This window comes from Crotalus tigris, unplaced genomic scaffold (assembly GCF_016545835.1).
Source record: "Crotalus tigris isolate CLP2741 ecotype Arizona unplaced genomic scaffold, ASM1654583v1 scf7180000018301.7375997, whole genome shotgun sequence".
Lineage (NCBI taxonomy): Eukaryota > Metazoa > Chordata > Lepidosauria > Squamata > Viperidae > Crotalus > Crotalus tigris.
This window is the reverse complement of record NW_024096931.1, coordinates 5,676,212-5,690,456: the sequence shown is the minus strand read 5'-3', so window position 1 is coordinate 5,690,456 and position 14,245 is coordinate 5,676,212. Positions and strand designations below refer to the sequence as shown.

Genomic DNA, 14,245 nt, shown 5'->3' with positions numbered 1-14,245 from the left:
GTGGTCATAAGTGAAAGATTACCTGTATTATCAGGAGCAGAGAGGTTACTTCTCTTTTTCTCCTTTTCCAGCTCGATTTCTGCTGACTTTTAATCCATGTTCGCATAGTTTTCTTTGCAAAAGTTCAAACATAATTTATTATTGCCTTGGTGTGGGATATTTTTAAAATTCCACAACTTCGATTAAGCCCCGAGATTTCCTGGTAGCCTCCAGTCTAAGCAGTAATTAGACCCGATCTTGCTTACTTTCCAAGTCCAGACAAGTTCAGCCCGGCACTCAAAAACAGCAGCTGACTACAAACGGTGCAATTAATACTGTACATTCAGGGTGGTAAAACCCATTAAAATACCATTCCGTGAATTGCGGCAGTATTTTAAGTTCCACCTCCAACATACTGGACCACTGATCTCATTGGAAAGAGAAGACTCACCTCAACACAAATATAGTGAAAGAAAAGGTGAGTTCAATTAAAATTCTGTAGTTTCTGACTTCAAAAAGCCCTGGGCTAGCCTTTTCTTTTGCAAATCTAGTTTAGCCACATTGCAGGAAAGAGATTTAGTTAGAGATGAAAAGGCTGTCTCTGAAGACATTTCAAAACTTCAGTTAGTTCAGAGGAAGTCATGAGAGAGAGAGAGAGAGAGAGAGAGAGAGAGAGAGAGAGAGACAGAGAGAGATTCAGATATAGATATAATTAGAGTTAGATAGATAGAGAGATTATGATTATAGATCGATGATAGATAGGGAATAGAAAGATAGAGAATAGAGAGATAGATAATAGATAGATATAGATATGAGAGAGGTAATATAGGTAGATGATAGATAGATAGATATTCACATAGATATAGTAAGATATAGAGATAGAGATTCAGATATAGATATAATTAGAGATAGATAGATAGAAAGATAGATAGATAGATAGATAGATAGATAGATAGATAGATAGATAGATAGATAGAAATGATATAGGTAGATGATAGCTATAGCTATAGCTATATAAATAGCTATAATATACATAGATAGATATGGCTATAGATATATACATAGCTATAGCTATATAGCAATATATATCTTATCTCTTGGGTGAGGCACCTGGTCTACCAAATATAAATCAGTCTGTTCTGCATTTCGCTCCAGTCTAGGAGCATATTTTGCAGGCAGACCTCACATACTGTGAACACTATAAATTCAAAATTTTGTGGCTGGCAAAGAGTTAGTGGGAGTCTAGTATAGCTATTTCAGGCTCATTTGCCCTCATCAGCTAGTCACACCCTTCAGGAATTCGAACCTGGGCAGCTTGCATGTTAGGCAGCTGTATTATCCTTTTGAGCCCCAGGTTCCCCCTTACTCCTGTCAGCAGAATTAAATTAGTAAGCACCCTGGACAGGGCCATTCACCCTTGGAACAATTCTGTTCCACTCCCCTTTGGCAATTTGTTTTTTTTAATTCTGCCCATCATATTGTTGGACGTCATTGTTTGTTTTAATCCAAAATGGTTTTCTTGTAAACTTTCTTAACTGTAGCATTCTTAACTTACCGAGTCCACTTCGGCCCTCTACAAAACGCAAAGCCAAAAGAATGAAGGAATACCTTCATAAATTCAAGTAAGTAATATTGATCTTCACACACACACACACACACACACACACACACACACACACACACACACACATTTTCTCCCTCAACCCACCCCTCTGAAAATCATGCAGATGAAATTTGACTATCCAATAATTGCAATCTTTTGAATGAGCTTTACAGTATATAAATAGTAGAGCTACTATATAAATAGTAGAGCTATTTATATACCCTGGCCAACGGATCTCAAAGGAAGGTGATACAATAAAGGAAATTGAACGGCAGGTTAGATGTGGTGGGCAGGCATTCGGCAAGCTAAGCATAATTTTCAAGAACAATCTCCCCCTATGCCTGAAAAGTTTTCGATCAGTGTGTGCTACCTGCTCTAACATATGCCAGTGAAAAATGGACACTAACCTCACAATTAGATACAAAAGCTACGAGTGGCACAAAGAACCGTGGAAATATACACGCTCAGCATTGCAAGACAAGATAGAAAGACCTGCACATGGATGAGAGAACAAATTAAAATATACAATGCTATCAAGAAAGTAAAAGAACTGAAATGGAAATGGTCTGGTCACATAGCAAGAAGAACGGAGGCCAGGTGGACTAAGGCAGTCCTAGAATGGATCCCCCTTGATAAAAAGCATCCACAGAAGAGATCTCAAACAAGATGGATTGACAACACCAGCAAGTATTGCGGTCCAATTGGTAAAGAAAAGCTCAGGACCATGTTGGTTGGAAATACATGGAAGAGGTCTTCATCCTGCAGTGGATAGGCCATGGCTAAAATGATGTTGAGGCTTTAAAAGCTTCCAGAATAATGTAATTGATATAACCACACACATATATGCATGTGTGGGCCACCCAGATATGAAAACTGCGTGGGAGAGGATCCGTCAGTCCTACCAGACATTTGGTCAAGTTTTAGGCCTGGCTGGAGGTTATTTGTCAAATTTATTACCTCTCTAATTACAGAAAAGCATTCAAGATCGTCAGAGCTTTACCTGAATTTTATTAACTCTTGTTTTAACTGTTCCAAGTGCATTCTCCCAGCTTCTGTTTACCATCATAAAAATATTATATTTCCTTACATTGTATACAAAGTACTGTATATTCTCTGCATCCAAATACGTGTGTGTGTGTGTGTGTGTGTGTGTGTGTGTGTGTGTGTGTGTGTATACAGGTAGTCCTTGACTTACGGAAAGTGAGACCAAAATTTCTGTTATTAAGTGAGACATTTGTTAAGTGAGATTTGCCCCATTTTACGCCCTTTCTTGCCTCAGTTGTTAAGTGAATCAGTGCAGTTGTTAAGTTAGTAACCTGGCTTGTTTCCTGCATTTTCTTTAATTTAATATTTAATTTGATTAAATAATTAATTTGAATTGAATCAACAAGAAATAAGGATTAAATTATTATTTAAGAGCTGAGCAGCCACTGCTTCCTTCCTGGATCTATTCTCCAAAGCACCTGAGGGCAGGACAAGAAGCAGTGGATGGAAACTGATCAAGGAGAGAAGCAACCTAGAACTAAGGAGAAACTTCCTGACAGGGAGAACAATTAACCAGTGGAACAACCTGCCTCCAGAAGCTGTGAATGCTCCAACACTGGAAGTTTTTAAGAAGAGACCGGACAGCCATTTGTCCAAAATGGTGTAGGGTTTTCTGCCTGAGCAGGGGGTTGGACTAGATGACCTCCAAGGTCCCTTACATCTATTCTATTCTATTCTATTCTATTCCATTTTCTATTTCTATTCTATTCCATTTTCTTCTACTTCTATTCTATTCTATTCTATTCTATTCTATTCTATTCTCTATTTCTATTCTATTCTATTCTATTCTCTATTTCTATTCTATTCCATTTTCTATTTCTATTCTATTCTTCATTCTTCTATCCTATGCTATTCTATCCTACTCTACTCCATTCCACTCCTCCACTCATCTATTCTATTCTATTCTATTCTATTCTATTCTATTCTATTCTATTCTATTCTATTCTATTCTATTCTATTCCATTCCATTCCATTCCATTCCATTCCATTCCCTATTCTATTCCATTTCCTATTCTATTCTATTCTATTCTATTCTATTCTATTCTATTCTATTCTATTCTATTCTATTCTATCGGGCCTGACATCTCTTGGTGGTCTCCCTCCCAAATTCTCCCCCTCTGCTCAGCGCTCTCAAGATCGGCCAAGGTCCACCGGCAAAGGGACCAACGCCGCGGCCAAGGTGATGCGGAGCGCACCTGTCTATCTGCTGGGGGGGGGGGGCTGGAAGGGGCGGGGCCTCAAACCCCACCTCCGCCGCAGCGGTGAGGGGCGTGGCCAGGAAAGTAGAGCGGGGGGGAGGCAGGCGGAGGAGTGCGGGGTGCGGGCTGGTGGGGGGGCTGATTGGGCGAAGCGCGGGCTCGGCTCGGCTCGGCTCGGCTCGGCTTCTGCCCCGCTGCCTGCCGCTGAGGGAGCCGTCGTCGCGAGGCCGAGCAGCTCCGCGACCACCGCCGCCGCCGCCGCTGCTGCTCCACCCGCCGAAGAGCGAGAGGCGGAGGAGGACGAGGATGTCGGCGGAGGCGGCCGGGCTGGCTCTGTCCGGCGAGTGACCGGTGGGTGAGGGCAGGCGGGGAAAGGGCGGCCGGTCCGGACTTCCTTCGCTCGCTGCCGGGTGGTGGTGGTGGTGGTGGTGGTGTGTGTAGTGTGTGTGTACATACAAGGGGGTCCGGTCCGTATAGCTTCCTCCGTAGAAGAAGCCGGTCTCGTTGTAAAAGGCCGGGAGGCGTTGGGTCGGTACCAGTTGTGTGTATCATGGATGTCTGCAAACATGCCTGCATGTATCTATAGATCCCCTGTTTATATTTCTATACCCTTTATATCTATGTGTCCGTGCGTCCGTCCATCACCTACCCCCCCCTCTCTCTTTCTCTCATAATTTTACTGTCTATCTATCTATCTATCTATCTATCTATCTATCTATCTATCTATCTATCTATCATCTAGCTAGCTAGCTATATTCTCTCTCTCTCTTTCTCTCTCATAATTTTATTATATGTCCATCCATCATCCATCTATCTATCTATCTATCTATCTATCTATCTATCTATCTATCAGCTAGCTAGCTATAGTCTCTCTCTCTCTCTCATAATTTTACTGTCTATCTATCTATCTATCTATCTATCATCTAGCTAGATAGATAGCTATAGTCTTTCTCTTTCTGTCTCTCTCTCTCTCATAATTTTACTGTCTGTCCATCCGTCATCTATCTATCTATCTATCTATCTATCTATCTATCTATCTATCTATCTATCTATCTATCTATCTATCTATCACCTAGCTAGCTAGCTATAGTCTCTCTCTCTCTCTCTCATAATTGTACTGTCTATCTATCTATCTATCTATCTATCTATCTATCTATCTATCTATCTCATCTTTTCTTCTCTCTGTCTCACTATCATCTATCATCTCTCTTTCCTTTCTCGCTTCTACAATTTTACTATCTATCGATCCATCCACCTATCCATCCACCTACCCATCCATCCATCCATCCACCCATCTACATATGTGTGTCTGAGTGTGCACGTGGGTATGCCTATGTATATATGCACAGGCAGAAACCTTCATTCCCCCCCCCCCGTTTATTATGCATTTCTATAGCTATGGGTAGATTACATTTCCACATGTGAATATTTCCACAAGCATGTTTCTACACGTGCAGAATAGCCATCAAACCAGGGTTGCCCGTGCCAGGCTCCTTGGCTGATCTGCTAGATCTGAATGGATCTAGCTGATCTGACCTGCAGCTCGCCAGCAGGGATGGACCTGTGGAGCATGGGAGACTCACCTGATGGGTCCAAGAAGCAGCCTAGGAAAAAAAAACACCTGGCTCTAGTAATGAAAGCAACCTCTGTGCAGGGAACCAGCAGTGAAGTATTTCTCTTGAGGAGGGGGGGTGAAACATTTTAGACACTGCCTTCTGCAGCTTCACATCAGCCCCTTTGCTAGAGAAAGCTGTATTTTTCTCTGAGTTAATCTTCAAAGATGGTCAGGTTAATAAAAAACAAAACAAAAACCCAGCTATTTCCTTACCTGGCACTCTTCTGATCGGTTGGACTACAGTGCCCATGATCCACCGCAGCCTGTGCAGACTAAGAGGGTTTGAAACTGCAGCCCAGGCTATATGGAGAGCAGCCCACCAGGAGAAGCATGAATGATTTATATGTAGATATTTAAATTAAATGCTTGACATTGGAGGGGAATTAATATTTCATATTTTAAGGTTGAACGGTTAAATATTTATTGAAAGCAGTTGCTGGCTGTCGGTGGGTTTTGGAGCAGGGCCTAAAATTAGTCCTGTGGCTGCGTGTCGCTATAGCTCTCTGCCCGCAACGGCGTTTGCACAATGTGCTGAAGGAGGTCGGGCCGAGAGCGAGCAAAATGCATTCGTGCAACTTGCAAAAATTATGCATTCATCTTGGCCAGTTCTTGGTCGCCCTGCTGATTCTAGGCTAACTCACCTACCCTGGTTCGGTGAACTGATCAATTGGAGGCCTTGCGCGAACTCAGAGACCGATTACATTCCATAACTAGATGAAGCACATTTGGCAAGCCTAGCCAGGCACATCCAAACTAAAGTGTAGCAAAAAAAAGAGAGACAGCATCAAAACATTCCTTCCATCCCTCTTTATATCAGAGGCCTGGTAAAACAGTGTTTGCGGTTCTTGAACATTTGCTCTGAAGGGGGTGTACATCCCATCCCTGTTCATTGCCCCCTTATTTCCGCTGTTCAATAGGTTTATTTTATTTTTTTTGCACCAACAGATTCTGGGATTCTAACTTTGGGCATCCCATCTGAAAAAAAGAAATGGATATGTGTTCTTTAGCAGCTCTGTCTCCCTGTCTTTGAAGGAGACATCATTAAAGACAATCGGAATCTATATCAGGAGGCCCATAAAATGCTTGGTATAGGAAGGGCTGGTGATGTAGGGAGAGGCTTATAGAAACATAGGGCTGGAAGGGACTAGGAGGTCATCTAGTCCAGGGCTTTTCAACCAGTGGTATGGGTACCACCTGTGGTACATTGGCACCTGGCAGGTGGTACGTGACCATCCTAGAAAAGTGGTAGCGGGAGAGGGGAATGAGCTGAACTGGTGGCAGCACTGCACAAGCCTGAGCGAGAGATGGCTGGAGCTGCAGGGCTGTCAGGGCTCAGCGGAAGCGCCAGGATCAGCGCCAGGCTCCAGCTGGAGCTCGGCGCTGATCCTGGTGCTTCTGCTGAGCCCTGAAGAAGCACCAATCAGCTGGAAAGCAGCACTGATCCTGGCGCTTCTGCTGAGCCCCGAAGAATTGCCGATCAGCTGGAATGTTGCAGCATCTCTAGGGTCTTGTGATTTACATTCAGATACTTGGCAACTGTTTCGTATTTATGACGGTCACAGTGTCCAAGGATCATGTGAAGTGACCAAAACCTGCTGCAATCACCCAGCAGACGGGGGGGGGGAATAAAAACCAAATACCCCCCCACCCCACCCCTGCTGCCAATCCTCAACAGAAATGCTCACAACAATGAAAACCTCGGACAGGAGGAAGAGCGCGGCCAGGTGGGCAGACAGGTGTCTTGCTCGGCTGTGGCTTGGGGGGAACTTTTTTCAGCGCCATTGTAAGTTCAAACAGTCATTAAGTGAACTGTTGTAAGTCGAGGATTACCTGTACTTTATCACTTTTTCCCTTCTTTTTTGGGGGGGGTCATCACGTTTTTGACACCTTGCTAGGCGACTGGTGGTACTCGGATGTTGCCATATCCTAAAAGTGGGACAATGGCTGAAAAGGTTGAAAAGCCCTGTCCTAATCCAAACTCCTTCCCAAAGCAGGAATCCTTATTCCATCCCAGACAAATGTCTGTCCAATCTGTTCTTGAAATCCTCCAGTGATGGAGCACCCACAATACCAGAAGCAAACAATACCACTGATTTTTTTTTTTCATTGTCAGGACATTTTTCTTTAGTTCTAGGTTGGATCTGTCGTTAATGATCATCCACCGTTATTCCTGGTCCTGCCCTCAGGTGCTTTGGATAATAGATTGAGCCCCTCTTCTCTGTGGGAACCCCTCAAATACTGGAAGACTGCTATCATGTCACTCCTAGTTCTTCTCTTCATTGGACCAGGCGTACCTACTTCCTTTAACTGTTCATTGCATGCTTTAGCATCCAGTCCCTTTATCATCTTTGTTGCTCTTCTCTGCACTCTTTCTAGAGTCTCAACATCTTTTTTTGCGTTGTGCCGACCAGAATTAGACACAATATCTCACCAATGCAGTATCCTTTCTTCAGATGCTTTCTCCAGATACCTCTGAAGATTCTTTGAATCTCTCTGAAGACAGAATATTCTTTCTTTCTTCAGAGAGATTCTTTCACCTCCACATGTCACTGTGGAACAGTTTTAACCGTTAGCATATTTTTGTCCCGACGTCCAACCAAAATGTCCTTCTTTGTAATTTAAACTCATGATTTCTTCTGCTTTAGAACAACCCTGACCTACTCTGTCTCATCTACTACATGACGGCCCTTCAGCTGTCACCTCTCTCCCCAGCCTTCTCTTCTGTAGGCTAAATATATCCCATGCCTCCGAGCATTCTTCGTAAGATTTTCCTTCTACGCTCTTTATTTTGTTGGCTTTTCTCTGGACATAATTACTGCAGTTCATTAAGGACTTCTTAAAATATGATTCCCAGGACTAAACACTCTCTGATAGGTGTGCTCAGGCTATTGCTGATACTGATGAATAACGAAAAAGAAATTGTCCACTGATTTTTCTCAACCCGCTAAATGGCAAGGCTAATAGCATAGGAATACAATCACCAATTACTCTTTTTTTTAAAAAAAAAAAATCAACTGAAGATAGGTTTGGAAAAATAATAATAGGTGCCTTTTTTTTGTTACGTTTTCAAGGTCCATTAGAGCAGTGTTTCTCAACCTTGGCAACTTTACGATGTGTGGACTTCAACTCTCAAAATTCTGGGAGTTGAAGTCCACACATCGTAAAGTTGCCAAGGTTGAGAAACACTGCATTAGAGCCTACCAGATCTGTTAGGCAACATGATGTGGTTGAAATGTTGCTAAGTGCAAAAATCTGCCAGCATTTTGCTTCAGATTCCTGTGGGATATGGTCAAAAAAATGGCAAGACCGTGGCCAAAATAATAATAAAGTTGGAAGGAGCATTTGCTGAGTTTGAAGTGCGGAAAAGTTTATCATCACTACCTCTATTACAAGAATCTAGTCAACTAACCGTCAAAGCTAAATTGGCGCTGGATAAAGACTCCATGGAATTCGCAGGGATTGGACTTAGGTCTTTTGTGGCAACGCAATGACTCCAAACTGAGGGCAAGTTTAACTCCGCCTTCCAGTTCTTCTCCTACAGCGATTCTGATGCTAACCTGTGACAAGGCTGGAAGTTTTCAGTTTGTTTCCTCAATGGATGCTTTCAGTTGTGCTGAATACAGCAGGATGACGCTGGTCCAGTTTTGGTTTGCCAGTGGTCTCCGGATGCGGATGAGCACGATTGATTGATGACCAAGCATTTCTCAAAGTTAAATGTGGTTATGAACTTGGCTCCGTATCAAGATTTACACTCAGCTCTATGCTTTACTTGGAGCTGCTAATTATATAACAGCATACTTTCCTGAGCCTTTTTCGGCAATAGAATTCCCCACCCCTTCTTTTGCTGAATCCTTCTTTCTAAGCCCAAATAGTACCATATTTTTGGTAGTGTCTTCTGTTTGTATCCCCCCCCCGTGAAGTGGGATCTAATGCAACACTAAACTGTCTCCTGTGTGTGAGTGTGTTACTAGAATAGAAGTGAATTCGCCTCTGTAGCTTAGAAACATATAAAAATGCATGATTTATTTTTTTTTTTTTTTTTTTTTTTTTTATTAAAAGTTTTATAAATTTTACAAAAAAAAACAAGAACAATACAGAACAAAAAACAACATATACAAAAGAAAAAAAAATTAAACAATACATATAAAAAAAACCCCCACCCCACACCCCTCCCAAAAACCCTCCCTTCCCCCCCCCTGAGCTTCCCAGAGCAGAATATAGGCTTAAGAAATAATAATAATAAAAAAAAAAAAAAAAAAAAAATAAAATAAAAATTAAATTAAAAACTTTATATTTATATATATAAAAAAGATATCTATAATATATATAAAAATAAAACTTATGAAAAAGCTATATAATATTTTTGTATACCCAATCTAAATTGTATAAATTTTATCCATTTGTCCCAGATAGCAAAAAACTTCTCTTGCGTTTGTTGCTTTAAGAAAGCCGAAATCTTTGCCATTTCTGCCAGATAAGCTACTTTAAAAAACCATTCCTGCAATGTAGGCAAAGATTCCTTCTTCCAATATTGTCCAATTAACAGCCTCGCGGCTGTGATCAAGTTTAACATCAATACAACCTCCTTTGTATCACAATCTGTAACAATACCTAACAAAAATAATTGCGGAGTAAATTTTACCCTCCTTCTAAAAATTCTCTGGATATTCCACCATATTTTGATCCAAAATGCTTTTATCTCTCTACATGACCACCAAATATGATAATAGGAAGCCTCCTTATAACCACATCTCCAACATTTAGGTTGCACGTCAGGGTACATGTAAGACATTTTTTGTGGATCAAGGTGCCATCTATAAAACATTTTATAAAAATTCTCCCTTAGATTCTGTGCTTGAGTAAATTTGACATTTCTCACCCAAATAGTTTCCCAGGTGTCCAATGAAACTGGCTCACCAAAGTTCTGCGCCCATCTAATCATACAATCTTTAATTAGTTCCGTTTCTGAGTCCAATTCAACTAAAACCCCATAAATTCTCTTAATGTGGGTTTGTCTTTGATCCCTCAGTTGCTTAATAAGATTTTCATCTTCTCTAAGAAAACCCACCTTACAATCCATCTTCCATCTATCTAGTAGTTGCCTATATTGGAACCAAGAATAAGTAAAATTTTCTTGTGCTAATTCTTCCCGTGATTTTAATTGCCAGTTTTGTCCATCCCATTTAAGTAACTGTCTGTAAGACACCATATCCATTTTAACCCCTCTTTTTATTCCTTCTATCGCATGCCAAGGTATAGCCCATAATGGTACTTTAAAATCACTTTTATAATATTTTCTCCAAATCCTAAGTAAAGAAATTCTTAAAATATGAGATTTAAAAGCCCAATCTATTTTTTTATTAAATATTAAATAGGCATGCCACCCATAAAGTAAATCCCATCCCTCTAGATAAAGTATCTCAGAATTTGTCAAATTTACCCAGTCACTAATTAATGTTAAAACCACCGCATCATAATATAATTTCAAATTTGGTACCTTGAGTCCGCCCCTCTCACGGAAGTCTTGCATAATTTTGAACTTAACCCTTGGTTTTTTCCCTGCCCAAATAAATTTATTGAGACCCTTCTGCCACTCATTTAAATTAATCTCATTTTTCAAAATTGGTAACATTTGAAACAAAAAAAGAAACTTGGGTAGAATATTCATTTTTATCACTGCAATTCTTCCCATGAGGGATAATTGCAGCTTTTCCCAATTCTTCAAGTCTTTCTGTACCCCGACCCACAACCTTTCATAATTATTTTTAAATAGTTTTGCATTAGAAACAGACAGCATCACCCCCAAATATTTTACCTTATTAACAATCTCAAAACCCGTCGAGTTAACCAAAATCTGCTTCTCCTGACTCGACAAATTTTTAGGTAAAATTTTAGTCTTATTTACATTAATCTTAAAACCCGAGACCAAACCATAATGGTGAATCAACTGTAATAAGTTTACTACAGAATAATCAGGTTGCGACAAAGTAACAACCAAGTCATCCGCAAAAGCTCTCAACTTATATTCTTTTTTATTAACATATATTCCTTTAATTTCCTGAGACTCTCGAATTTTAATCAATAATATTTCCAATGTTAAAACAAACAACAATGGCGATAAAGGACACCCCTGTCTAGTACCTTTCTCTATTGTGAAAACCTCCGACAAACCTCCATTAACAATAAGTTGTGCTGTTTGTTTTTGATATATTACCTTAAGGGCTTGTAATATGTTTTCACCAAAATTCATTTCTTCCATTACTCTTAGCATAAAATGCCAATTCAGTTGGTCAAATGCTTTTTCAGCATCTAAAAATATGAGCCCTGCAGGAACTTGGTTGTTCTTATCTAAGTATTCTAATAAGTTAATAATTTGTCTAACATTGTTTTTCATATACCTTCCTGTTATAAACCCTGATTGATCTTTATGCACAAGATGATGCACCACCCTCATAAGCCTATTTACCAAAATTTTTACAAATATCTTATAATCCACGTTTAAAAGAGATATAGGCCTATAGTTTTTTGGTAAAGTAAGATCTTGATCCTCCTTTGGAATCAATGATATAAAAGCACTACGCCATGAAGGAGGAATCTCTAAACCCTGTAAGATACCATTAAAAAGATCATTTAATGGTTGAATCATCTCCTCCATTAAAGCTTTATAATAAACAGCTGTTAACCCATCCGTACCCGGTGCTTTCCCTAATTTCAATTGTTGAATTGCTGAGGCGATTTCCTCCTTAGTAATTAAACCATTAATTTCATATTTCTGATCCTCAGTCAGTTTAGGAAAACTTGCCTCAGCTAAATATTTATTTATATCTAACAGTTGTACATTAGTAGATTTGTATAGGTTTTGATAATAATCCAAAAAAGATTTTTTAATTAATTCCTTCTGAGAAACTAGTTTACCCTTATAATTTATTTTCTCTATTATTCTCAGTCTCTGTTTCTTTCTTAATTGATAAGCCAACCATCTCCCCGGCTTATTAGCATTACAAAATGTATTTTGTTTCATAAATAATAAATTGGTTGCAGCTTGATCTGCTATCAACATATTAAATTGTGACCTTAATAACTTTACAGATTCTTTAGTACTTTCATCAGAAGGATTTAGAATCAAAGCCCTTTCTTTTAGTTTAATTTCATCTTCAAGTTCTCTACGTTTCTGAGTCTGATTTCGCTTATAAAAATTATTCATTTTTATCAAAACACCGCGCATAAATGCTTTACCTGCATCCCATACCATTGACATTGAAGTCCCCTTATACATATTCAAAGCAAAATAGTCCTTTAAACACTCCTTTAGTTTTTGAACATTCTTCTCTTGTCTAAACAAATTTTCATTAACTCTCCAGGATCTTCTTTCCTCTTTCTCTTGAATCAACTCCATCCAAACTGGACTATGATCCGTCAGTGATCTAGGAAAAATCTTTACATTCTTTACTTTATTATACAAATCCGTGGTAATCAAGAAAAAGTCAATTCTTGAAAAAGATTGGTGTCTGTCAGAAAAAAAAGTAAAGTCTCTCTCCTCTTGATTACGTTCCCGCCAATAGTCCCTTAATTCCCAGTCTTCTTTCATATCAAAAAAGGCTTTAGGTAGCCTTGCTTGTTTAAGAAAAGGAGAGGAACCTTTCTTATCCCTTTGTGTATCTAAGACACCATTCCAATCACCCATTAATACCACCGATCTATAATCAAGCAAAGTTATTTTTTGGTGTAACTGTTTATAAAATTGTTCCTGTTGTTGATTTGGAGCATAAAGTCCAACTATAAGTACTTTCTTACCATAAATACCAAGTTCAATCATCACATATCTCCCCTGGGGATCTGATTCTACCAGACAAGCTGGCAGGTTTTGTTTGACATATATAACAACTCCCCCTTTCTTCCCAGGTGCAGGAGATATAAAATGAGATCCCAAACGAGCATTAACTAAATATTTCTGATCTTTAAGTAGAATATGAGTTTCCTGTAAACAAATAACATCATTGGTATGTTGTTTCAAATAATAAAAGATTTTTTTCCGTTTCTGAGGAGAATTCAATCCATTAACATTCCAGGTCAAAAACTTTGCCATCTCCCTTGGCACGCAGCCTGGAGAAGACACCATCAAACTCTGACAGAGCTGCGTGTGTTGCATAACTCTTGGGTCTTGCTCCTCCCACCGGCGGTGATGCACTTCCAGGAGAATTCTCTTTGGGCTCTTTTTTACGTTGCTCTTTCTCTTTACGCTTATAAGCTGCACGAGTCATCCTCTGCTCTTTAGCCTCCATTTGGCGTTGCTTTGCCACTTCTATCATCCCTGCGGAAACCAAATCTAGTGCCTCAGATTGCTGCTCAGGTTCCTTAGCACTCAAAGATTTCCGACCAGATGAAGTTGAGCCTGCACTCAGGACCGAAGTATAGAAATCTCTAGCTTTGTCAACTGTGTTCAATCTGTAACGTGTCCCAGCATGGCTCAAAACGATACCCATCGGAATTTCCCATCTGAATGGCATCGATCTAGCTTTAAGCTCATTGGTTAAAAAAGCAAAGTCTTTCCTACTTCTTAAAATTTTAGATGGGATTTCCTTTAGAATGATGACATCTTGGGCGGCAATCTGAAATCTTTTGTTGTAAAAAGCTTGTATAATCTCATTCCGCAGGGACTTCTTTGTAAAGTAAATCACCACATCTCTGGGCAAATTCTTCTGCTTAGCAATCCAGGAGTTGAGTCTATAAATTTTTTCTACTTCTCTCTGTAATTCTCCTTTATCCATATCCAAAGCCAGCGCCAGATCACTAAGAACCACCTCC

General features: G+C 39.8%; 1 protein-coding gene across 1 annotated transcript in view; it reads left to right on the top strand.

The window, feature by feature from the left end:
* Positions 1-3,962: 3,962 nt before the first annotated feature.
* The window catches only part of SEC14L5 (SEC14 like lipid binding 5), a 63,454-nt gene continuing 53,171 nt past the window's right edge, over positions 3,963-14,245 (top strand). The window contains exon 1 of the mRNA XM_039349813.1: positions 3,963-4,176. The gene's annotated coding sequence lies outside the window, so the exon portion shown is untranslated. The remainder of the gene's footprint in view (positions 4,177-14,245) is intronic.